At 44.6% G+C, this 27,582-nt stretch overlaps 1 protein-coding gene across 2 annotated transcripts in view; it reads left to right on the top strand.

The window, feature by feature from the left end:
- Positions 1–27,582, top strand: part of LOC143157214 (uncharacterized) — a 55,687-nt gene that overhangs the window by 14,506 nt on the left and 13,599 nt on the right. The window lies entirely within an intron of this gene.

Genomic DNA, 27,582 nt, shown 5'->3' with positions numbered 1-27,582 from the left:
TATTTAAATGGAGTTCCACATTATCAAAGACTTAACAGTATATCACTAAAAATATGAATTATACCTAGAACTGAAGAGGTGTCCAAGGCAGCGAGCAGAGCCTGAGTGTTGTGTGGGCACATTGATCAAAGCTTCACTATGGTCCACAGACTGGTGATCCCAAAGGTCCCTCTCTGCTTGCCCTAAATCATTGTGTAATCCCTTCTGGAGGTGACAAAACTACAGATAATCGTGGCAAAGTCTAATTGCAAAGAAGAGGTGGAAGTCTCTGAGACCCAACTTCTACATGAGTAAACAGAATATATAGGGATGTTATGTTTCACAAATATAAATATATGTGACAAACTAAAATTTTATAATATTTTTAAGTAAGTAGTATTTGAAACTGAACTAAAGAAGCTCAATTGATCCTATACTGACTCTGTTATTAATTTTGTCCTTTAATTCAGCAGTAATTTCCATGTCGTAATTTCCATGAGACTGCCACATTGCTTCTAAACTGCTTCCTCTGTAGAAAGCTGAAGAAACTATTATTGAATCTTGATCACTTTGCTGAGTGTTTCAAAGGGCACTGTGCTGGTTTTGGCTGGGATAGAGTTAATTTTCTTCATAGTAGCTAGTACAGGGCTGTGTTTTGGGTTTGTGCTGGAAACAGTGTTGGTAACACAGGGATGTTTTCGTTACTGCTGAGCAGTGCTGACACAGAGTCAAGGCCTTTTCTGCTTCTCACCCCACCCCACCAGCGAGCAGGCTGGGGGGGCACAAGAAGTTGGGAGGGGACACAGCTGGGACAGCTGACCCCAACTGACCCAAGGGATATTCCACACCATATGACGTCATGCTCAGCATATAAAGCTGGGGGAAGAAGAAGGAAGGGGGGACGTTTGGAGTGATGGCGTTTGTCTTCCCAAGTAAGCATTACGCTTGATGGAGCCCTGCTGTCCTGGAGGTGGCTGAACACCTGCCTGCTGATGGGAAGTAGCAAATGAATTCCTTGTTTTGCTTTGCTTGTGTGTGTGGCTTTTGCTTTACCTATTAAACTGTTTTTATCTCAACCCACGGGTTTTCTCACTTTCACCCTTTCAATTCTCTCCCCCATCCCACCGGGGGGGAGTGAGCAAGCGGCTGTGTGGGGCTTAGTTGCTGACTGGGGTTAAACCACGACAGGCATGTACATTTTTGTGCATCATGACCCACTTTATTTAAGGCTATGGACTTACATTTTTTATCTCTATATTAAAGCACTGTGGAAAATCTGTGTCTTGCAAGAGGTATATTCTTCAACCTTAGGAACTTCTAAATAACTTGGAACAGTAGATTGAAAATTCATCTCCAGGATATGCAAAACATTGGAAGGGTCTACATCTTTCTTACGCTAGTTTCTGTGAAGAAGAACTGCACTTTCTCTTCATGCTCCCTCTCTTTCTTTGTAATCCTTTCCAGCTTCTTCCTAGCTCTATTATCTCTAATTAATTTCAAATTCACCCAAATCATCATCCCTGTATTGAAATGAACTCTTATTCTCAGCCATGCAGGCCTCTGCTGCTGTGATACCAAAGTCAGGTGTATTTCTAAAATCTCAAATGAGTAAGGTTTAAAAGATTGTCCCACCTGTATTGTTCCTGCTTCCACTCCAGCCTATGGCAGGACAATTTAATGCTAGTTGTGGTTGTTTTTTAAATAATGAAAAGTGTATTAAACTCCTTGTGGTACAGCTCTGTGTAGATAAAGCTGCGTTCAAGCCATTGATTTGACTTTGAAACTCCACAACATATGAATTAAACTGCTAGAATTGCTGTCCTGTGAGTCTGTCTCCTTTTCTGCCTCACTAAACATTAATCATTGTGGTCTCGACACTGCCTTCTGCCCTTCTTTTCTCTTTCCTCCTCCCACTCCCCACTGTCACTCTCAATGGCTGGAGAGTCTTCCCAGTAAAGCTATCCAGTTCATCTCCCAATAAAGGGCCATCAGCCAACACATTCTGGGCCTAAACTCATCTCATAAGTATTGGTACAGGCCTAAATAAATGCAGTCCCTCAGTTAATGTACTAGATTTCAATGGATTTACATGGGGAATTAATTTTCCTCTGTCTGTAGTCTGAAAAACAATAGAATAGGGAAATGCTTAGAATCTATGGCTCGGCTTTCCAAACTGGTTCAAAGACTGGTTCTCGCGGGTTGCCCATGAATGTAGACTGTAGCAAGATACTCCTCATGTGCATGTCCTTTCTGTACAAACACACAATGTATTGGGCCTAACTGATAAAGACAAAAGCACCTCTAGTTGGCAACTCCATTGAAAGTCAGCCTGTAGACCTGTATCGTTATTTGTTACATGTAATGGCATGTATTTTAGTATGGGTGTGTAATTTCTGCTACATGTGATGACACCTATTTTTGTATGTTTCTCTCTTTGGATAATAACAAGAGTTATCATTTATGTAGCACTTTACAAAGAAGTGTACCAGCAGCAGTTGCAGGAATTAATGTGACAAGGTCCAGCAGAGTATATACAGTTGGTCTGACATGTGCTGGTGTATGTAATACTTTGTTAACTCTGTGTGCCTTGTGACTTGCTCTAGTACCTAAGCGGAAAGCCAAATATCAGGATATTCTAGTACAACTGGATGGGAAGACACACAAATAAAGAACTTGTGATGAACTTTTCAGCTAAAACTTCATTCCCTTTTCTTTTTTTATTCCATTAATTCATCCCCCATCCTTTCTGTCTGCATATTAGACACTGTTCTCTTTCTTTACCATCTTTTTTCCCATTGCCCTGTGCCTTTTCCTTCCCAGATGAAACATCTCTCTTTCTCCCATTCATTGCCCGTAGTAGGTTCTCTCCATATAGTTCATAATATCTCTCCCTCACTTCCTCCACTCGTTCAGACATCTTGGGCAGGAATGATTGAAGCAATGGTTTCTGAAAGAGCAAACCATTCTCTAGAGTAGTGTTTCTCTCTCTACAGAAACACTACAGATCATTATCTTTTTCTCTCTGTTAATGGAGAAACAAAAAATATGTTAAGTTAGTTGATAACATAGTAAATATGTAGATGAAAGTCCTTTTGCTGCAAGAGGTATCATAAATATAAGGTACCCACAGGTATTTGATCTGAGCAAAGTCTTCCTTGACTCTTAGTATTCTTATTCCATATCTATGTATAGCTGATGCCTGTAGGAACACACTGAAAGTCCAGATCTGTGCATTAATTAAATGAATGGGGTTTTCATGTGGAAGATGCAGGAAAGTATTTTTTTATCTCTTCCAGAATGGGCAGCACACGAATTGTAATAATTTGCGTGCTGATTGTTACCATGATAAAACTGAATCTGCCCAAGCACCTTTTGCTGACTCTTCACATATTGGTTAGGTCTATTCTCACAGTGAAAAGTGTTTGAACTGTAGCATTACCATTTCAAATTATTTTCTAACTGCTCTTTGAAAATAGAAGAAAAATAAGAATACAATAGTCAGGACCCCTTATAAAATCTTCCTAGAGGAGTCCAAGGATACTCACCATTGGTCTCAATGGAGCTTTCACACATCCTTGAAAGGAATTCATTAAGCTGGAAAAGCTGTCTTCCTATAATGTCTTCCATAATTTGCTTCAAGGGACACATTTATAGTCACTTAGCCTTTTTTATAGATCTTGTGCAAGATGAAGGGCTGGGTCACAATTGCAAGACATTTATGAATAGATGTTTGTTGCATGCCACAACCCAAATAATTTTTCAGGCATCTCAGCACAGTGCAGTCTGTTCAGTATGGACTTTCCCAAGGACATGCAACAGGATGATAGCTGCAACCTCTGGAATCACAATGAGATAGTGACCATTTTTGTTCCAGGTGCTCCTTCTTCCATGCTGACCCATTCAGATGCAAAAAGAAAGCATCCAGCAACTGCAATTTCTACTGTTGATTTTTTTCAAGGACTTGAACATTTCAGCTATTTCTTTTTATTCGTATTAACTTCTCTACAGGCTTGTATGGAGACAGATTACAATAGAAAGGCTCCTCCAATTAACAAAACATCACTGAGACTTTGAATATCTATCAGACATGGCCAGATCTCAGGATAACATACTGCTTTTCAAAATAGTCCTAAGATCTTCTTCATGAAGTCTTTTTAATTTATGAGAATTGTCTGTTATTCCCATTCCACCAAATGCTTCTATTGAATTATAATGGCTAGAGAGAAAGAGAACAACAAAAAAAAAAATGTTCTTTGGGTGTGAAGCTTGTGGGAGTTTTAGAATAGGGAAGTAGATTTGGCTGCTGACCTTTGATTACCAAATACAAATTCAGTCAGAAACTTTTTATCTGAAGGTAGCCCAAATTAGGAACTAGCTCCCTTCCTAATTCTCCTTATCTTTCTGAGAAAACTGGGCACATTGGCACTGGACCTTTTGCTGGACATTTTCCACCTGGTCACAAACATTGGACGTTATGTCCTAGCATGGTAAGACAAGTAGCTGTTGCACAAAGAAGCACTGAATGCATTTGTATATTGCAACAGAAACAGCCTTGAGTCACCATATTGATATACAAAGGATCAGATAGTAAACTTTTTATTAGCAGCCAGGAATTTCTTTTGAAAATTATTCTTTTTCTTTGACATCCCTACATATGGGCTGAAGGATGCTGGTACAGTTCTCTTTCTATCAAAATAGGATATAATGTGTGACTGTGTTCTAGAAAAGTGTTACCTTTTTTAACAGATTTATAATTTTTTAATGTCAGACCGCCACAAAGCTTTCAAGCAATAGCTGCTAGCCAAAATTACATTAGGAAAGTTATGCTCCATTTCCCTCAAGGAAGGGGAGATAAACACAGGCAATCTGGACTGGGACAGCCAGAGCAGAGGTAAGAAGGTGGCCAGCTCGCCAGCGTCTTGGCTTTTACTGCACTCTTCCTAGGGTCTCTGCTGGATTGATCCATGGCAGTTTCAAAGGTAACGGGGCCTTCCCTGAAATGACCAGAGACCTGTGGTTTCATGTCTGTATCCATATGTAAGAAAAATTTGTCTGTTATTCAAGACAGGTAGCAGGTCCTCAGCTTTCCAGGGCAGGCCTGTTAGGCTCTGTGCAGACAGACACAAGCTTCTTCTGCCCATGCCTTCTCAGTAGGCATATTAGCTTGGGCAGGGAGCCATGCTAATATAGCTCTGTGGCTCCTAGACAGGGGCTGGCACAAGTCCGGTTGGCTTGGAGTACAGGCAGGGTGAACTCACATCTGTCTGCACCTGTCTGTGCTGACAGAGTTAAAAATCAGGGTGGAAAAAGAAACAGGAGAAAACCTAAATGAGCACCTCTGAACCCACCTTGTGTTAGCAGCTGGAGTGCTTGAAGTTGGGGGGATGCTTGGGGTGCAGCCGCATGCACGGCAGGAGCTGTGGGGCTGGATCTTGCCTCTGCCAGAGAGAGAGAGGCTCTGGAGCCTGCTTGTTCCACATTGCCCGCAGGAACTCAGCAGGAACAACAGCTCTTGCTGAGTTTCTGCAGGCGGCCCATACATCCATTTCTTCCCAAAATGGCAATACAAAAGTAGCAATACAAAATACCAAAGAAGGGATATTGTATTCTACTGAATACCAGCTACTCCGAGGAATGGGCAACACAGTGTGATTGTTGCATCCTGAAGGAGAGACGGAGACGGCATCCACAAAGGGGGAAACAATATTTATGGTGAATTAACACTGCTGACAGACATAGCTGGTACATAGGGCTGCTGGATGCTCTTCCTGCTCCCTTTTCTGCAGGGAAAAGCAATGCACTGTAAAGCTCAGTGGCATTTTGAAATACTTGTAAAATCTGTGCAGCACAACCTGAAACTATTATTACCCAGTCACAGTGCTGCTAATTGCAACAGTCACCTTATACCAGGGAAGTCGGGTTAAGGAACCGAGCTCAGGAAAGAAGACCACCTAATTTAGGTCCCCATTAGTCATTGCAAAAGCTGAAATTACGGGACTGACTCCAGCAGGACAAGGCAGGTCACCTAGGTTAGACATTTAGGCTTCATATGCAGAGAGTGAGTCAAAAAGCCAGTCTGCTTTCCTAGGTGAAGGAAGAGTTGGTGGGATGTAGCCAGTGCTAAATGCTACATTTGCATTCGCTCCCCTCCCTTCCCCTCCCCAAAGCTCCAGCCTTTGCCTCAGGGCTGCCCACGGGAATTGCTGTCCTTTGGGCTCTTGGCCCTGGAGGAACCTCTTCTATTGGGTGCCAAACTGAGTTGGGTTCACTCTTTTTTAAGAAACAACCAGTGGCACTAGGCTGAGCAGAGCCTCCAGTGCACTTTTCTTGCTTTCTGAGTGTGTGTTCAAATTGCTGTGAAAAAGATGGGAAGAGATTTCACCTTCATCACTGTGTTTCTGTTAGCATTTGTCGGCATCTTCTGACTATGTCCTTCCAGTGATCTTTCAAGTGATTTGTACAATTTCACCTAAATCTAGGTTGCAGAAGAGCTTAGGTTGGAGACCGACCAGGCTTTCAAGCTGAGCAGAAGGGCTCCTAGGGGATTAGGCAATGATGGTGGTTAGGCAGTGCACCCTTTGCCATCTCCGGAACTAAGGTGCCTAAATTCTGCCTAAATCCAGAAGTTAAGGAGCATGGATAACACTCTGAGTGCCTTTCTAAAAAAGCAGTCAATACGTAAATTGCTTCTCCTGCCCATAGACAGCCTGCATTGTTTGGTTCAGTGGCAGAAGGAAGCGGGGTCAGGTGTGTCTTTTGTGCTCAGTAAAATGGTATCTGTGTGCCCAAGAAGCTGGAAGCAATATCTGAGGTCACCAAGTTCAGCCCTTCACTACTGCAGACAAACATGATGTAATCCTTTCATTACATGAGCAAACTCCCAGTCTAAAAGGAGTTAGTTCTGCTTGTTTTCCTTTTTTTCTCCACTTGTTTTGCTTTCCTCTCCTCCTGCAGTAAAGTTATGCCCAACCTTACTTTTGATTTTTGAGCCTGTGTTTATTCCACGCTAATTTTACCTATTGATACTCTTATGTCTAGCCCTTGTCTCCACATTTTTTTTGTATTTCTGGTGAGTGGAAATGGAAGATTAAATCCACAAGAAAAGAGTTCAACATCACTGTATTTGTGCATATGAAATACTCAGCCCACTAGTGCTTGATTAGACAATTTTGAGATGCAGGCAAATGATAATTACATTGGTCACAATACATTTAACTGAACATCTGAAGTAGCCATTAAAAAGAAAACCCTTCTAGAACAAGAAGAACTTGTATTTTATTAAACAATTTATAATTCGGTCACATGGTTTTTGAAGATACTTATAGCTGAATGATAAAGTAGCTTATTTCACTTAGTGTCACTTTACATTTTACCAGTTGGAAGATCTGCAAAGCATTTCACAAGGCAGAGATAAGTCCCCTGGAACCTTCCAATTGCATCTGAAAAACTTGGGCTCCTTTGCTCTCCCTTAGTCTTAGCACATTCCAGCTACCAGCGATGTACCAGTCAGCCAGAGCCCCCACCAGCAATCTGGCATCTTTTTGCTCTTCATCTCTGTCACATCAGACTTGAGACATGATTTGAAGCCAGTTTTGTAATGGAGGTAGAACAGAAAAGCATAGGCTTGGGAGCAAAATGATGAGGGTAGAAAAATGTTCACTAACTGTGTGCAGGTGACTGTGGTTAAAAGGAAGTGTGAACATTTGCTGGCTTGCCTGGCACAACAGAACACTTCAAGCGGCCTTCCCTTGTGATACATTCAAGGCAATTTTATTTTGAATGTCTTTCCAAGTAAAATTTTAAACTTGTTTTTTGATCAGTTTAACACATTGGTCCCTGGGACATTCTGCTCAATGCCTGTAAGACTGCTGCTTCTTCCTGTCCATCCTCAAAGCTTGGCTCTCCCTCATCAGCTCTGAAGTATAAAAACTTGGACAGGTATGATCAGCAATACATACATTGATTCACAATAATACAAGACCAGATTGAATTTGTATATATGCATAATCAGCACTACATGTATTGATTCACAATAACACAAAGCCAATTTGAATTTATATATATGCATAATCAGCACTGCATGTATTGATTCACAATAATACAAAATCGATTTGCAAATATGTATGTACTCCTGAATTGCACATAGCTCTTTGGATGTCTCGACTCGTAGTTTGTGTGGAGTAGTCACTTCTGTAGGCCAATTCTATAAGTAGTTACGTAGGTATGTCCAGACCCTGGGTGCACCAACAGCCTCTGCAAAACCTTGTCGCCCCTCCGAGGGTTTGGCTGCTGGTGCTCAAGTCCAATTCAGATGCGGTGCAGTTGCAATCTGGGAGCAGGCTGCTGGGAAAGGAGCTGCGTGAGACGAGCTGGGAGAGGCTCTATTGGGGGCTGACCCCTTCGCTCAGGAGCTGCCTTTGCTCCAGTCCTCACCCCAGGTCCTTGCCTGAGTGATGCTGCAGCTACGTCTGAGCCTGGCCACGTCCCTCACTGACCCTTGCCTTCTTGGCTTGATCTCGGAGCAGCCTCATCCCATACCCACGCTGGTGCTCCCTGACCCTGGGGCACAGGGCAATTCACACAGATGAAGCCAAGAGACGTGCTCTCCTCACCTGCTCCGGGGCGGTACACGGTGCATGCTTTGGGGCAGGGGAAGCACAGGCACCTATTCCTCACATTAAGGATTAGCAGTACTGGGCCCTGTTCCTGAGCAGGCACCTGAGTGCTGTGGTCATGTATCTTCCTATAAATTATTACTTCACTTCATCACTCGCAGCCTCTTTTCATCACCTCTTTTCCTTCAGACTGATGACTGTTTTGGGATGGAAGGCTTTTTTCCTCTCTAGCTGGACCAAGGCCATTCAATGGAGTGAGCAGCAGGAGGTACTGAAAGAGAGATACTGTTAGCACTGTTTCCACATACCCAAAGACTGATCTTTATGCAGCTGAGACTACAAGGGATATCCCTTAAAATAAAGGCCAGCTTATTACCCATCTTCTCCAACTCCCGTGGAACTAAATATCCTGAAGTTGAGAGAAGCTGCTGCACAAAGCTTCTTTATAGCTCTCAGTGTGCCTTCTTTACTGGCTCCAGCTGCCCCTACACTCTGTTTTTCCTCAGTCTTTTCTTCAATATTTTTTCCAGTTGACTTAGTTATTACAGTACATGGACCAGACTGAGGAAAATACACTGAAGGTTGGAGCTGGCAGAGCAGGGAGAGCTGCGAGGGAAGTGCTTTTGCCATCCAATGACATCATCTGCGCGTTAATTGGTCACATTCCCGCGGATGGGAGGCACTGGCCAGCGTCCTTGGGCTTACTTCCGTGATACAGAACAGAGACGGTGCCTGTCTCCTGCCAGCCTCTTTCATTGCCAGCCTTCTGGCAAAGCTTAGGACATTTATAAAAACAGTACAGTACTTTATTTAGCCTCTAGTGAGAAAAAGTCACTTCACAGCTCCAGTTTAGGCACAAGGCACTAACAAGCAGGTTAAAAAAAAATCCCTTACATAAAAACATTTCAAATGAATACATGAAAGTTGATTTGTATTCCAGATGACCTTGCAAATCAGGAGATTGAGCTGTGCCTTTTATCTCCAGAGAAATGGGTTCAAATCCTGATTAGCCCATAGAGGAAATTCCATTTAATGGTCTAATTTTGGTGAGCTGAAAAGCTGTTCCCTGCCTAGAACCACCATCTATTATGGCATGATTGGCAGTCTGTGTTCAAGACAGAACAAAAACTTCACCTCATCTCCACTCCTATTACTTCATCCTGCCATCAGCTCGCACTACCTAACCCTCCACTTCCAAAGAGCCTGAGAAAATAGACGGGGTTTGCAGCATGAACAGAGTCATCACAGCTGTGCCTGGGCAGAGCAGTGCATGCATGCGGTTAATAGGGGCTGTGGTGGTGCCAAGAGAATGGCGAGGTGGCAGAGGGGAGCCTGAGAAAACAAGACGGAAGCTGTTGGAGGAGAGTTTCAATGGAAGGAGATGGGAAGTAGACAAGAAGGGGAAAAATAGGGAATGAGGATGGACAGGGAAAGGATGCATGGATAAGCAAAGGGTAGGATGCAGGTATACCCGGAGCTGAAGGCAATAAACCAAAATGAGTATAACTCGGTCTAAACGGCAGAAAGAAACATCAACTGTGGGAAGGAGTCTCTCAGGGTCACTTTGTTGAATGGTCTCACTGTGTCTGGTGGTCCTGGTTGGTACAGAAATGCCCTTAGCACAAGCTGAGGACTGTGACAAAAGTGTCTTAGCATTGTTGTTTTCCCAAGTCTTTGTTCCTCAGAGCATGAAACACTCTGTTCTGCAGAGGAGCAGAGGATTTGCGAGATTGATCAGCAGCCAACTCAGTCCTCCATCATATCTTTGCAGAAGCCACAGATTATGAAAAGAAATGCTCATCTCCAGTCCGATCAGTACAGTATTTCCAAGATGTTTGGTTGTACTTCTTCTGCCAGCTTGAGAAGCTTGTGTCATGTCCTGCTAGGTGTTCTCTATAGGCAAAGTCAGTGGAGGAGAGCAACAGAAATTTGTACTGTGACACTCGTAAGCCTTATGACCCTGTGCAGTGCAGTGCTGCACAGTGACGCAGTGCTGTGAGCAGACACAAAACATTGTCACTCTAAGGTGGCTGCAGAAGTGGATGAAAACCTGTAGGTGATGGCGATGAAGGTATTGCTGTCACATTAGGAGGGCATTTCAGCCAGGCCTCGCTGTTCTCTTCGTCCTTTTCGTAACCACCTCAGGCGTGAGAACAGTGAATGCGTTTACAAAATACCACTGTTTGGGGTGGTCTTAGTAGGGACAAGAAAATCTGAATTTAGAATGGCATTGATAATGGGGAAAAATGTTATAAAATCAGCCTGATGATTAAGTGCGAACTACTGCACTTTGGGAGGAGAAATGCAAAAAGGGGACCTCCCGGCTGGGCAGCAGCATGGGGAGGGACTGGGGGCGCAGAGTGGACTGAAGGCCGAGTATAAGGACGATATCAGACGTCCTTTTCTGACTGCAGTTACTCCAGCAGCAAAAGCCGCTGTCCATAACCCTGTTGCTCATCATGTCCTCTCACCTGAGGTTTTGGCTTCTTTATACCGCCTTATACGACAGCCTTACCTGGGTCTGTTAAACTGATGATTAGAAAAGACTTGTTATTTGAATTACTGACTCTAACCTGGATCATTTACCCAGATTGTGTTAGGGAGCAATTATACAGCAGTTATGCTGGTTGACCTGGGAGGGGGAGAGCCTGCAGCTGAGGGGTGGTGATAAGCAGCTGGAGTGGGTGAAAAGAAATAAACTTTTCACCCAGCTCAGCTGCAGGCAGAACAGGATGTGTGACTGCAACCTAAGACATAGGAGATAATTATTCTACTCCACTTGGCACCGGTAAGGCCTCAGCTGGAATACAGTGTCCAGTTTTGGGCACTGCACTGTAAGAAAAATGTAGACAAACTGGAGGGAGTCCAGGAGAGAGACACTAGAAATATCAGAGGCATAGAAGGAACAGCCTAGGAGGAAATGTTGAAAGGATTGTTTGTTTAGTCTGGGAACAGCAGAGTCTAAAGAAGAGTCATGATAAAAATCTTGCAATATGTTAAAGTTTATTGTAAGGAGGATAGTGACAAATCTTTCCCCATGGCCACTGGGGGATAGGGAAAGAAGGAACCAGCTTCATTTGTAGCTAATAAAATTTAGGTTTGACATTAGGAAAAACTTTCTAGATAAGAGGGTGATGAAGTAAAGCTAGCTAGGGAGCCCATGGGTCTTGTTAAAATTCATAATAAGGGTGTTTTATTTTAATAATGAGCATCGAAGAATGAAGATGTTTCTTGTTTAAATAACTATTTTGGGCTAATGCCTGGGACTCGATTTCCACACATTGACAGTACAACCGTGTGGATGCACTTGCAAGAAATACCTCTTGGACTGCAAGCTTCAGGGCATATACTCTTTTTTCATGATCAGCGTGTTCAAAACCCAGCATCTTGTGACTGATCTCTTATTGTGGGATCTCTACACATTGCTGCAATACAAATAAGCCATCATGTAACACAAGGATTTGTATAAAATTTTACAAATACAGGAATAACCTTTCCCTTATGATTTCATTTCTGGCTCCACTGTATTTTTTTCCTTGCAGGTTCATATCCTATATCTCTAATCCCTTCTTTGTAGATTTGCTGTGTGTGCACAGCTAGAGATATATCCACTGATTGCTGTTAATCCTTTGAGTGTTTTTACATTATATGGCATATGTCCAGTGAAAGTTCTGTCATATGGTTTTAACGATACTTGCTGATCCTCCAGTGACACTACTGGAAACAGAAAATCGCACCATTGTGTTTCCATCCCAGGAAGTTCTCAGGCTGTGAACTGGGTTTTCTTCCACAGCAGAGAATCAAAGAACCTCTTAATATTTTCAGAAGTTCAGTCTAATGTGTTTGCAAACTTAGAAAAGAAACAGAAGGTTGGTCTAAAGGCTGGATGTGGAGGTAGGACGTCAGCACACAAAGGTCCCACACTGGGTCTTTGGACTTGCCCATGACCTTGCAGAGGTCAAAATCTATGGCTGTAGCTGGTCAAATTTTTTTCTTGAGACTTATGACAGACTATGGGTTTTTCTCATTAAATAAACTCTACCAGGGAATGTATTTGCTACAGAATGCACTTTCTAACCTTAACCTGTTTGGATTTTAAGTGTAACTTTAGGTTATGAGGGTTTTGGATTTTCTGCTGTTTGGTTTTAGTTTAGTTGCAAAATCTGTTAGAGGTGTTTTACTTTAAATTCCTGGTATATGTGCTTAACCTTCATTCCACCTTGAGATAATTTATCTGTAAATGAACACTAATCAAGAAACCTGAAGTCATGGCTAGTGTGGGATACTTCTAATATTTTGAAGATCAGTAATATTAAGCCTAAACCACATTTAAAGAGTATATTCATTGGAGTACTAGTACAAATCAGCAAAACAAAACAGCCAGTTAAACTGGGTTTATAGTTGCTTTGCTTTCCACAAAAGCACAAAGCACCCATGGGGTATTAATTACCATATTAATTAATAATCTTTTTACAGTTCTTTGCAGAAGGTAGGTGTCTACAGCATCTCTTGCAACGAACCAAGACGTGGTCAATCTTGTCTATTAAAACAAGCTGGGAAAGGAAACCATATCTCATGAACCTCCTCTGCTGGGGGGTCGCTGGGTCACAGGAGAACTTTCGCTGGGTCACAGGAGAACTTCTGGAGATGGTTCAAGCCCACAGCTCCATGGTGAGCCTTCTAGCCCCTAACTCTTGGTTGTTCTGCAGAGGATTAGGATCACCGTGTGCTCCCAGGTCTTCCTGTTACAGCTGCGGCAACATGAAAGGTTTACTGGGATAGAAAGAGGAGACAGGAAAGGGGTGGAGGGAGGAGAGGGGGAACTCATCTGCCCTGATTTAGATATTGAACAACTGGACTTCAAAGACTGTGTTAGTCACCCCAGGCTCCACGTACAGTCAGTGGAGAGGAAAAGGAACTCAGGAGAGATATTTGTCTCCTTTCAGGACAGGAAATGCCTGTTTCTCTGCTACCTATATGAGACATCTAGGTATCTAGCTACTTGATATGTGAAGTTAGCTGAGATGACCTTGCATGGCCTATTGGTTATGGCACTCCTCTTGGAGGAGAGAGCCTGAGCTCTGGCCTCTGCTTCAGGGACTTCTGATAGAGTTTGTGCAAATTACAAGTCATACAGACAAAAGCAACAGCGAATGCACAGTCTCCCTCCTTCCTCCTGCCCAGGAGAGCACATTATCATAGGGGTGAGGTATTGCTGAGGAAAGTGGGAGATACGTGTTTGAACGTCCTCCTACAGGAGAAGGAACTCGGTCCATGCGCCGCTTCCTGGAGAGTGCTTTTACCATTAAGCAACTGCCTGTAAGTGGGAACCACCTCCTCTACAGTCCCGGCTCTGTCTGCGAGGCAGTAGCGACTACCATTACCTTTTGTAAGGAGGAAGACTACCACTGAGGTCTTACCATGACCCAGAAGCCCTGACAGACTGGTCGCTTTAGGGGGTTTAGGCTGAAGAGCAAATTCAGAGGCCCAGATGGATTTGGAAGTGAGCTGGGTGCCGAACTTTTCAGGCTTGTCAGGCCTGAGGCTCTACCTAGGCAGGAGCATGAAACATCAAAGTTAAAAAGATGCCTCTTCACTTGTCCATACCTGACATCTAGGCAAAGCGAACCTGACATCTCTCTCACAAGGATATCGAACTGAGCTCTTGTTGGCCTTCCCCTGGGTTTCTGACAGTCCTTGGACGATCCATGGTAGATCACAGGGATGAGGCACCAGCTGAAGGGTTCTAGGTGATGGCTGCTCCAGGGCACTGCTGTTTTTCCAAAGCCTTGCAGCACACCACGGTAAAAGCCTTGCAGGCAGAAGGCTGTGCTGTGGGCCGGTGGGAGGGAGAGCAGTAGGAGGAACGACACAACACATTACAGCCAGAGAAGAGAAAAGGATTCTGCATCAAGGATTATGTAACTTTTGACATGTCCTATATATCAAGATCCAGTACCAGGGAGCTAACACTGTGCCATGCCATGTTAGCAGTGCTTACTTTAGACAGTTATTGTTAAATGACATTCCCGTCTTGTCAGAGGTTCTCCAATTTCATGTCTACTATGTCCTTATGGGGCAGCTCCTTAGATAACGCCTGCTGCGCGGCACCAAGCCGGAGCTGCACGCTGCACGTGCGTGCGCCCAGACAAGGGAAGTGGCAAGGGAAGCCCCTCTTATCTCCTACTTCAGCTCCTTGCAGAAGGAGGGAGGCTTAGGGATGAGCCTTTCGCCCTACTGCAGACCAGCACCCATTAGGACCTGGTTTGCATTTAATTGCACCTCAGGAACAGGAATCCTCATCGTTTGGGAAGCAAAGTCCTTTGGCACTGTAACCAGACCAAACCCATCTTTGCTAGCTTTGTGGCCCCCGATAGCTTTTCCACATTTCACATGGGACTGGGCTCTCAAATGCTTTCTACAAACTTGACCAACTCCCTCCAGTGTCTGGTGGGGTTTGTTTTCCCACTGGTATTTTGCTTATTCCAAATGAACTCCACACCTTGATTTTTTTTTTTTTCCCCAGCAGAGAAATGGGCAAGTGAAAGTGCATCACGTGTAACGTCTGGGAACAGCACGGAGGCAGCCAGGCAGCCGTTGCAGGGGTTTGGCACCTCGCGCAGGAATGAGCACATGCAGGTAGAATGTTATTCCGCTGCTCCTGCTGAGTGCTCGGCAGTTCGCTCTCTGCTGAATCCTAAAGTCGAGCAAAAGGCAGCTGGTTAAGGTGGAATTTGAAAATCAGTCATAAGATAAACAGGTTGCAACATTAAGCACTCTCCAAGGGAAAAGCAGTGTGCAGCATATGTTCTTACTTTGGAAGATATTTTAGAAAAAAACTTTAATGGACCCTTTACTGGCTTATGCTAGTGAAGCTGTTAATTAATTAAATAACTGTATGTGAATGGCATCCATTGGGAAGGAGCCTCACAGCTTCCAGATGCCAGTTATTGGCCCCATTACGGGCCTAAAACTATTACAGTAAATCATTACATGCTCCAAGATGAACTGGCACACAATTGCTGTGAGGAAGGATGGAGCTATTCTCACTTGTGCCATTTTGTGCCAGTTTTTATCTAGTGAGATTAATTAGTACTTTTAGAAGTGCAAGTCAGAGCTATAAAATATTAAAAGATATTCCATCAATGGAGTGGAGACATGCTTAAGCAGGGCTTTTAAAACTTTTGGATGTTGACGGATAGATCAGAGTTGGAAGAGATAATGAGCAACATCTGATTTTTATTTTATTTTTAAAAAAAAGGTCAGATTTATAGCTAGCGGGACTGCATGAAGTGTCCTTTGTGTGCTGTGGGAATACTCAGAGGAGGACATTAAAGTTTATCACTGAAGTTCAGGTGCCAGGTAAGCAAACAGTTTCTCAGGCCAAAACCAATCATTTAAGGCAGTTATTCCAAATACAAAATCAACCAGAAAGTATTAAATAACCTTTTAGCCTGGATCCCCTGCCGGGAGGGGAACATTTCCTGACATTGGATGGCAGCCTAGAATCCATGATCTGGCCTAGAAATGGCTTTTTTTTTTTCTTTTTTAATTAATAAGCTATAAATTTTCACCCCAAATGACCACTATGGACTTTTCTGTCTTTTTAGGCTGTGAGAGAGAAAACCACTGAGTCACCTACATCTTCCCTTGTCCAGACAGACTGTCCTTTGAAAATCTTCTTGCCTCCTCGGTCTGTTTTGAGCCCAAAAGCTGAGTACTGGAGAGGCACTCCAGGGACTGTTTATACAGTTTACCCAGTAATTAGTTCTTAGAGACATTAATTCATGGGTAGACACCTCCTCTGAGAAATTACTCCACAGCTGAAAGTCCTCCCACAGCTGGTCGAGGCAGGCTGAGCACCCGGGCCCGACGATTTTACAGTCCGTCAGCCAGAGCTTGGGAGGAGCAGTGCCGAGGGGACCTCTGCTGCTGTACGCTCGCTCCGAGCCCCGGTCCAGACCACGCACAAACTCTCTCGCCTGAGTGCCTGAGCGCAGTAGTTCGAGCAGGGCCAGGGGGGCTACAGGGAGCCACAGCGGTGCCTTTGTTGATGCTGGTATCCAGCGATAGCCCTCCCATGCAGCCCTGCCAGGGCAGACTGAGAGATGCCATCGCTGATAGACCTCCACTGCTTACTGCAACAACCTGTTTCCCCAGAAGGACAGACGAGATCTCCCACGGCTCAGTGGGAAAGCGTCCTGGACCTCTCCGGCACAAAAAGCCTCCGCGTACGCCCCTGGGACACTTACCAGGGGGTGGTGGAGGGGCTGCAAGTGAAATGCAGCTCTGCTTCTTGGCCACCTGCATCCAGGTCAGGCCAATTGCTTGGAGGACAACATCTCTTTCCTACACCATGGTGTACGGGACACAGCGTAGACCGCATGTCCAATAACTGTTCACCATGGGTAGAAAAATGAGGTCTTTATTGATTGTGAGGAGTCACAAGAGAATTGATATCTCAGGAAAACCAAGCTCATCTCGCTGCTTCTCCTAAAGCGAAGGTAAGGCCACAGTCAGAAACCTCATTCACATGAATGCTACTGGGAATTGCGACTTACTGTATGAGAAACGCATGAGTAAGAGTTTGCTGACTAACCCCTAGTTAAAGGAAATAAATTGATTTATTATACGAGCGTGACAAATTGAGGCACCGGTCTTGCAAGTTGGGCTGTGTGAGCAGATCTCTGTGTCCACGTGGCTCTGATAGGGCCCAATAAGGCTGAGAACTGGGTGTTGTAGTTGCCAAACTGGCAATATAGCTGGCTCGATAGCAAAAGGTTGGAACGTTTGTGTTTATAGACGCGCCTGAGATTTGAGGGGGAGCCATGGGATCTACAGTACCTAAGCTGAAGCACAAGGACAGACAGCTGCTTTGTCAGCAGGGCAGCCTTCCCCAGTGTGTGTGCTGGTAAGAAAGCACTGCCTTTTCTGTTTTTAAATGAAAACAAGTTGCTTTTAGGACCTTGGATCTGACAAGGGGAGTGTCACCATGTGTCCAACACAAACAAAAAACCGAGCTGAGCCAAGAGCAGCCCAGTGCTTGTCTCCCATTCCCTGGCTGTACACAAGAGACTCCTCTTGGCTTGTGTGAGAGTGGGAGGGAATGCAATCACCGAGCAAAAAATGTTGTTTCTACTTGATACTTTAACATTACGTAGGCAGCAGTTATGCTTTTCTACTGAGCATACTTTTCTACTCTATGGAGTCTTAGACTGGCCTATCCTTTGCAGTAGAGAAAATAAAACTGAGATAGGAAAAATGCAGCTACTTTTTTGGTGTGACACAGATTATTATTACTTTGTTTGTTTGTTTCTGAGTGGAACATTTATACCAAAAAGACTAGTGTGGTGTTAAGCCATCAACACGACGACTGATGTGTTTGACGGGAAAGGGCTACAAGCAACCGGGGCATGAATAGTATAGAGGACTGGCAAGAGAAGATGTTTGTTTAGATCATGGATTTTGATCCAGAACAAGGTGGAAGTGAGTGCAAGTCATCACAGTCTGGTAACGGGACACTGGCCTCTGTGCAGTGAGGCTGTGGGTACCACAACAGGCCTCTGAACCGCAGTGATGCGAGATGACAGCGACTGTCAGCACAGCCTGCCTGCCTTCTCCAGTCATCATCAACTGGCTCTGTGTGTGCATGCGCTTTTCTAGCCCCCACAATAATTTTTTCATGCCCCATGTTCTGAGTATTTTGGGCAAGAAGCAGGAAAAAGGAAGCCAGCCATATATGATGACTGTACAGTCAATGGGTGGATTTTGACTTTCCAGTTGGAGGAATAATGGACTACTGTTAGAAATCTGGTTCAGTTACGTATATTCAGGTAGACACAGCTGGAGAAAAGCTGTAGGTATAGATGCAGAGTCCAGTCTGACTTTGTAAAGATGTATGCGCACCCTTAACTTTAAAGATATAAATTTTCCCATTGACTTCCCTGGAACTATTCATGCATTAAACATATGCATGAGCCTTTCTAGAAATAGGGAATATAAATGAGACTACTAAAATAGTTAACCAGAAATACTTTCTGTACAATGAAATAGGACAATTTACAAGGTGTGTGCACATAGGAGCTCTTAAGAATGGATAAAATCTAGACCACATTGTTAAAGGACAAGGCATTGTTGCTTATGTACGAGAGGGTGTTTCCAGCTACCCACAGTGCAGACTAGAGTGCAGTCTGCATTCGTTACGTTAATTAAGCAATTTACTGGAATTTAGCATGTGGTGGATTGGCAGGAGGCAACTTTAACTTTGGTTGTGTGGCTGAGATCCTTTCTTTGTGTCGACGACCCTGAGTCATGCCAACAGAGCAGCACACTCAGTAATGCATTTCTGTTGGTGGCTTCTGTGCAAAGTCAAACTTAAACATTGCCATTAGGGCTGACAAGCAGAATTGATAAAAATGAACAAGATCTACATTACTTAAGCAGCCTGTTGTGGGTAAGATACCCAGAGTCCGATGGTAAGTAACGAGTTATCATTCAAGGAGTAGCTTCTCTGGACTAGTAAGACTTCTTCTATTAGTTATTAGCCTCTAATTTTATTTTTTTTTATATTCACATGGGAAATACTTCCATTTTTATTGTCTGTATCTGCTTCTTCACATTGTTTTAGGTTTTCTTGAGAGGTTTATTGTTTAGCTTATGCTGTAGTCATTAGCATTTAAATGTATAGGTTGTTCTGGAGTCACCATGGGCTACGTTTGTGAATGTTAGCTACACAAACTTCGAGCAAATAAGCAATATTGTGACTTGAGCTAGTGGTTGGAGATGAACACGAACCCCGCCTACAGCACTATCAAATCCATTCTGTGGCTGAAGGCCACTTATTTTTGCAAAGCTGCACTATACTCAAGACTTTTAGACTTGTGTTTGTGTATTGGGTTTGCGTGGCCAGGTTTTGGTAGTGGGGGGGCTACAATGGTGGCTTCTGTGAGAAGCTGCTAGAAGCTTCCCCTACGTCTGATAGAGCCAATGCCAGTTGGCTCCAAGACGGACCCGCCGCTGGCCAAGGCCGAGCCCATCAGCGACAGTGGTAGCACCTCTGGGATAACGTATTTAAGAAGGGGAAAAAAAAAACCTGTGCAACTGCAGCCAGAGAGAGGAGTGAGAATATGTGAGAGAAACGACTCTGTGGACACCAAGGTCAGAGATTCCCCTGCAGCCTGTGGTGAAGACCATGATGAGGCAGGCTGTCCCCCTGCAGCCCATGGAGGTCCACGGTGGAGCAGATATCCACCTGCAGCCCCTGGAGGACCCCACGCCGGAGCAGGTGGATGCCCGAAGGAGGCTGTGACCCCATGGGAAGTCTGCACTGGAGAAGGCTCCTGGCAGGACCTGTGGACCCATGGAGAGAGGAGCCCACACTGGAGCAGGCCTGCTGGCAGGACTTGTGACCCCAGGGGGGACCCACGCTGGAGCAGTCTGTTCCTGAAGGACTGCACCCCATGGAAGGGACCCACATTGGAGCAGTTCGTGAAGAACTGCAGCCCGTGGGAAGGACTCATGTTGGAGAAGTTCGTGGAGAACTGTCTCCCGTGGGTGGGACCCCACGCTGGAGCAGGGGAAGAGTGTGAGGAGTCCTCCCCCTGAGGAGGAAGGAGCGGCAGAGACAATGTGTGATGAACTGACCGCAACCCCCACTCCCCGTCCCCCTGCACCACTCCGGGGGAAAAGGTAGAGAAAATCAGGAGTAAAGTTAAGCCCGGGAAGAAGGGAGGGGTGGGGGAAGGTGTTTTAAGATTTAGTTTTTATTTCTCATTATCCTACTCTGATTTGATTGGTAATAAATTAAACTAATTTCCCCCAAGTTGAGTCTGTTTTGCCTGTGATGGTAATTGGTGAGTGATCTCTCCCTGTCCTTCTCTCGACCCATGAGCCTTTCGTTATATTTTCTCTCCCCTGTCCAGCTGAGGAGGGGAGTGATAGAGCAGCTTTGGTGGGCACCTGGCGTCCAGCCAGGGTCAACCCACCACAGTTTGCTAAATCATCTTAAACCAGACCTTTAAGCTTTGCTGTTTCGCCACAGAAGTTTTGGCAAATTGCATTCTCAACTATCTTCCACGTTTCCTTTCATGCATTAAAAATGGATACTTGAACAAGGCCATCAGCTATAAGTCTACAAAAAGGCAACTCTTTATTCAGGAGTACTTAAGGGTTTTATACAGTTGTATAGGATTGGGGCGGTTTGGTTCTTTGTATCAAGACTCCACTCTGACCTCTCTTTTCTTCCGTATTCAAATCCTAATGTCACCCTACCCAGGATTATCAGGATCTGCTTTTCAGTATCAAAACCAATGAACTAGTTAGAAGGGGACCTGTGGGGAAGCAAGGCAAGTCCAAAATGAGATGAGGCTCCAGTCTCTACTCATATTTATTCTGGTTCACAAAAGGCTTCTTTTGGCAAGGGGACATGCGCTGCTCTGAGCTTTGGCGCACTGTTTCAGACAGGGAGGAAACCTGGGATGGGAGACCACAGCGTAAGAAAATGCACCTTGCATTCAGTTTTCATTAAACATGCTGGAGCCAAAGGGTTTCTCCATTACCTCTGAATGTTCTGTTTCATATCGTGATGGATTTGCAAGACAAAATGCCTTCTGTCCTATCTGTTTGTTGCTCTCATTCACAAGAATCCTAGAGGCCTCTAAATGTATGTTTCAGTGTGGGGATGAATTAACATTTTAGTTTTAGTATATCCTACCCCATAATTATACTGAATGGTTTTTGGAAAGAATCTGAAAACCTGCCTGGTTCCCAAGAATAATGGTTTTGGCTTCAAATAAACTGCAGGACATCAGTGACACTGAAACGCTGCAGAGCAGAGATTAGCCAGTCACCGATTCTAAATACTGGGAACTCAGCACATTTTGAACTTTTACACTGGTATTTGGTGATTTCTTATCCTAACAGAAAGCACTTTCATTTGTGTTACCTTTGTTTTCCTAGAAGCTAGACCTTGCTTCTGGAGAAGACAGGTTGTAGGATCAAAAGATCTAGAAAATCAGCCTTGTTGTCTCTGCATGTTTCCATCTCCAGGCTCTAACTCAGCCGTGCTGTATATGTAAAAGTGCAAATTCAGAAGGAATAGTTCAAAGTTTTACTCTTGGCTTTCAGACACTGCAGAATTCTGTTCTCTTTCTATCCAGTGCGTTCGTTTAAATACCTCTCTGTCTGTAGCTCCGCCTGCACCGTCTTTTAGTACTCCCTCCTACTTCTCCCATTGCCCATGGTATCCTTGATCAATCCGCGAGCGGAACAACACTGTTGTGTAATGTGCAGTCCAAACTGGAGCATGGCTGCAGTCCAGAAAATAAACCCAGAGACTGCGTCCCTTCCTTGCCCTTCACCTCTCACGTCTCCTGTGGGTAGGATACCACACACACTATATGACTTACCAGAAGAGGAAGTATTGGGAAATTTTGTTTCCTGGAAGAGATATTAGTAGTGGCAATAAAACCCAAACAAACACGAAAAGAAAAGCCTGTTTCGAAATGTTGACGCTCTGTTATGCTGCTCTGACTCGTTAACATTCAGCTCATGGCCAATACTGCTAGGGTAGTGTAAAATGTCACCAAAACTGGTAGATACAACCTCTGTCCTTCATTCAGAGCAGCAAAACCACTTGAGTTTCTTTACAAAACAAAAGCGTCTTCAACACAAAACACAGGCACGTGATCCCGCCAGAGCAGAGCCATGTGTAGAGCTAAGGAATTTGATCAGTATGAGAGAAAGGAGTTTTCTTGGTGGTTTCTGTACTCTGAGACAGTGGTTAGGAGTCACTGCCACCACATTCGAGCATTGTGCTCTAGAAAGGAGACAAGCCTGCTCTCCCCGTGCCAGGAGGAACGTCCCTCCAGGAGCCGTGCTGGACCTCCCAGCAGGCGCCTCCGGGTGAAACACTCCTACGGGCTGTGCTGCTGGTGATCGGTCACTGGGGCGAGTTCACTGATGTCAGTGTGAGCTGATCTGCAACCAGCAAAGACCTGAGAAATGTCAGAAATGCCCATTTCCACTGCTGAGAAAGGCTCATTTGCCACTGCGGTGAGCACGGTGAAAATGGGGCACATTAGGAGTTACCTTCTGAGTCCAGGGGCATCCCACTTACTCCCTTGCCGTGGTGGGAGATGAAACCTTTGCTGAGCATTTAGCAGCCAGCGGTGGCTGCAGGAGGCCAAGCAGCGGATCACGGGCACTCCCCAGCAGGCACCACACAGCTGAGCCCTGCCAGCCTCCAGCTAGCACCGACTGCCATTTCATTTAACCACACCTGTGGGAGCAAAGGAGACAGTTCAGCCAGTTGTTAGGACGCTTATGGCATCCCACAGGACACTTCCACAAAAATGACAACTGTGCTAGCAAATACTTTTGTGCATCTGCTCTGAGGGACAGGGATGTTTAAGTTTTAATCTTTAGCCAAGGACTTCAGGCTTAATGTGCTCAGAGCGCTTGTGCAGGCCGTATCAATCAATGGGAAGGGTTGTGTAGCATCAACCTGCAAGGTTTGCCATGAACGGGATTGCAGAATAATCGTATTTTGAATGCCTCCATGGATTTTAAAGACGGTGAGCCCCTTCCTTTAACTGCATGGGCTATTCAAATACCTGGCTCTACTGACTTCTGTAGCTTCGCTGCCTACACAACTGGTCTATATCATTTGCTTAGGTTATTCATAAATTTTATTAATAGCATCATTTTATTCTGATAGGTGAAAATACAAGCACCTGTATAATTTCACAAAATGTGACTTTATTGTGAGAAAAGTGCCACAGATATATATGGTAATCGAAGTGCAAACAGTGGCGGTAGTCTCACTGCAGAACCACCAAGTTAAGGCGTTAAAATAAAGGATGAGGGAAAGTTCAGTCATGACCTTGTAAGCGAAAGCTCCCCACCATGGGGCAAGACTGCTCAGCAGCCGTGGGGACAGGATGGCCTCCCACCAGCCTCCCGCTTGCTAGAAGCGGTTGAACTGTGTCCCATCTCCAGCTGGAAGGAGGTGTGGCAGAAGCTTCGAGTGGCAATCTGCTGTTCCCACCAGGGCAAGCTCAGAAGAGTTCAGAGGAGCAGAACAGCAGTTCTGGTGGTATGTCCTTTCCAGCCAGGTTTTCCTCTTCATGGTGGCCACTGGCTGCTCCTGCAACCTCCTGACCACTTTAGAGTGTTTTCCGTCTAAGCCATTCCTCCCCACTGTGGGCATTTTTCTACAGGCTCTTGAGTGAAATGGAGCCCTTTGCCTGCCAGCTTTTGATGACCATACAGCTTTCCTTTCTCCCATGCTTTAGTGAAGCCTTGAGGAGTTCCCCAAACAGCCTCCCCTCTTCTCTACCCCTTCCCCTCTCACTTCCCTACTCAATCCGGGCAGTAGTTAACACCTGGCTTCTGGATGGTTTGGCTGTGCGAGTTGATAGCCTTGTTGGATGAGAAATTAATAAGCTCTTAGTCGTTATTCGGCTTTGCAACAGACAATTTTTATATAACACCCTTCACATTTTTATACCCCAGAGCCTCTTCCCGCCTGTGGCATGGCTCTACCTTTGAGACTCTTTCCCAGCTGCCCTTCTGCGCATTTTGAACCTGGAGTAGAAGAAAGTTCCATCATTTCAGGGGCGGTATTAGGTGCCTGAGACAAGCTGGGTTGTTCCTCCACTGCATTGCATTTCACATCAGTGAGGCAGTACGTGATCAGCCTTCCGATTAACTGTGTAGGGAACCTGCGGAGGTCCACTCAGGATGTCATCACACTGCACTGCTACAGCCAATACGTTCATTGGAGGACATGTCCCTATCCACGAACCAAAATAGAAAAGGCATGCTGCTTTTTGAGGAAGGCTAAGGGGAACCCAGCAAGTGACATACCGCCGGTATTCGCTAGACTAACACTTTCTGATGTTGTGCAGCTGGAATGGCACAACTGTTTTGGCTGATGTCATAGAATCATAGAATATCTCCAGTTGGAAGGGACCCATAAGGATCGTTGAGTCCAACTGCCACTGTGCAAAGCAGTGAGAAGGTTCTCCTGGCCTTACAACATTGGGGACACACTACAGTAATTTCTGTACCTAAAAATCCCATTTTATATTCCCTGGGAAGATGTTAATTTTTTTGGTGCTGCCAATGCCATTTTATAGCAAGTTGTGGGTCTCTCTGGGACTAATCTTATTTGTGCCTTGTGAATTGTGGTGTGCCATGCGGCACCTTGTTTACTTACTTCTGCAACTGTTCTTTAACAGATCAGAAAAACACTCCGCTATTATTTTGCAAGTCAAAAGCAGCTTTGGAGTTTTTAAAACTGCCTGAGATTTTACTGAGCAGAAATCAACCTGCTTTGACAAGATCTCCACTAACATACACTGATTTTCTAAACCCATTTATTGCATGGTCCAAATATGGCATAGATTTGTTACACGATGGGGGGATATTGCTTCAGGTTGTGCACTTCTGTGAAAAAGGATTCTTTGTTGAACCTGGTAAAGGCACAGCACAAGAGATTGGGGGTCAGCTGGTGGCTCGGAGGTGGTACTGCTGAAGTGCTGACCGAGTCCGGAGGATGGGTTTGCAGTTGGCAGTCTGGCCATTCAAAGGCCGTGGACTTGCTATTGCATTTTCACTGACCAGTGTCATCATATTGGGTATGCAGAAAACTGTTAAAAGTTGGAAAGCGTGGCTCAAACCTGCCCCAGATGACAATGCCCAGCACCACCTACCAATGCACACAGTATCACTACGCCCAGTAAAGGCAAATGCAATGATGTTTACTGATCTCTGCAGCACTGCTGTTCATATTACGGAGGAGGAGGCTGGGAGTCCGTGGAGATACTGGGCTGGAGACAGAACTGTTAGTGATGGAGTTTGAGCAGAGCTTTTGAGATGCACTTCAGAGACAGTATGGCCCACTGTAGCATGGTCTTCTCTCTCAGCAGTATGCTAAAGTGTGAGAATATGCACGTATCCTAAGTAAAAAATCCTATTCACCTCTTCATAATATGGACACTTGGTAAGGGTTACATAGAGTCCATCCCTTGATCTTCACCAAGCCACCTTCGAGGCCTTGACATTTACCTGCCACTGCCGGGAACCTCACAGCCTTGCTTGGCCGCTCTTTGTAACAATGGCCTAAAAATCTTGTCCTTCTTATACTCTGAAACCAAGATTTCTTCTCTTTCATCTCTCCCCACAGGGCTAGGAGGTCTTTAGCACAGGCCCAGCTAGACATATGAGAAAGAAGCCTGGGAAGTGGTTTAAATTAAAAACTATAGTGGTTGTGCCAACTCCTGCAGTATGAGAGTGCCAAGATCCAGAACATGGCTGTTCACCAGCATTTGGCAAGGCGGTGACATCTTGTCACTGCTATCCTTAAGCACTGAGGCCCACACAGGTACACCGACCAGTTGGCTGGGGCAGGATGCAAAGCAGTGTGGGAAAGCAGAGGGAAGACTGCCAAACTTTTCCCAAGGAAAGTCACAGCCACGTTTCTTCAAAATCATCTACTCCAATGTGACATTACTCCTGACTGCAAACAGAATGAAGTCTCCAAAGCTATTTACCAGTTACACTGATGTGCCACATGGGTTCAATCTTCTGTATTTGGGTATCCCAGTCTGTGCTAGTAATAAAGAGTGTAAACTCTCAGCAAAGGAGAAAACTATCCACTTCCAGTAAAGCATGGTCCTGACATAGAAAGCTACGAGAGTGCTTTTGGAGCTAAGTGCCGACTGTTGGGAAGGCGCCTAGAGCTGGAGGGAAAAAAAAAAACACCAACCCAAACATAAAAAAGGAGTCTGTTTTTACATTTAATTCCTCCTGAGTCCAAAGGAGCAGGGTTTTATATCTTCATTATAAATAAGCTATACAGCATCCACATAGTGGAATCCATCACCAGTTTCATCCCTTGGTGGGAAGAACCTGCAGGTCAACTACGGCCAACTTTATATTTGAAAGCATTACCATGCTAGACATGTTAACAGTCCAAGAATCCTTTTGTCGTGCTACACGTTATTCATAGCTCAGTGCCACTCTGCTGCATTCTTTCAGGCACAGGGATGGCCAGACCTCTAATTTCAGAGACTGCTGCAGGGCATCAGAGTTTTCTATCCAGACAATCATGCAGATGCATTGTACTGATGCTCCTTTCCCTGTCTGAAAGTTTTTTCCACTGCCAAAAGCTTCCAAGCTCTTCTAGTGTTTCCCCTTCTTTATGAAATGCAGGAGTCTTAGGCTATTCTGTAGTTGCTGGAAACATTAAAACTGTAGCTTTTACGCAGGTGAGTGTTCACTGCAACTTCCTACACAAGCTCAAGTTTGGTGGCGTGGCATGGCTTCCTCCTGAGGTGGGCATTAAGCTTGGCATAAGGCTCGCTGATCGCAAAATGATGTTGCCCATTGCCCCGGTATGATATTTGCATATCAAAAATACACTTGAATAAAGAGGTTCAAGAGACAATTATTAGAGCAGCCACAGAAAATAACTAAAGTGTCATGTTCCTCTCCAGGACGCAGTCCAAGCCTTATGTCCAGCAGCCATCAAAATGGTATTGCCTTCTGCCTTTGTCCGTTAGTCTCCAGTAAAAATACAACTGCAGGTACGTTTCCACATGAGAACCTTTCTCTTCTGCCACTTCCAAACTCTACAGAAGATTAACTGGCTGGCATCAGTTATGTAAGAAAAAGGAAATTTGAATTTTATGTGCAAGTAGAAACTTAAACCAAGCAAACTGTTACTTGTATTTTATTTGCTCTATTAAAAAGTCTAGGAACACAAAAAGCTTTTTGCTGAGTATAAAAATGACATTTTCTTTCCAGGTGTCCATAGAAATATTGGTTTATTTAAAAATAAATACAAAACCTGCAAAATACCTTAATTTGGTTTTGCTAAAAAGTGCTCTCATTATAAAAAGGATGGGGAAAAAAGGGTGAGCTGGTTCCTCTTTATTTCAAGCTTGCTGCTTTAATTCGATGTTGCATATGAAGCAACAAACAA

Source organism: Aptenodytes patagonicus, chromosome 2 (genome assembly GCF_965638725.1).
Source record: "Aptenodytes patagonicus chromosome 2, bAptPat1.pri.cur, whole genome shotgun sequence".
NCBI lineage: Eukaryota > Metazoa > Chordata > Aves > Sphenisciformes > Spheniscidae > Aptenodytes > Aptenodytes patagonicus.
The sequence above is the reverse complement of the archived record's forward strand: the minus strand, read 5'-3'. Positions and strand labels throughout refer to the sequence as shown.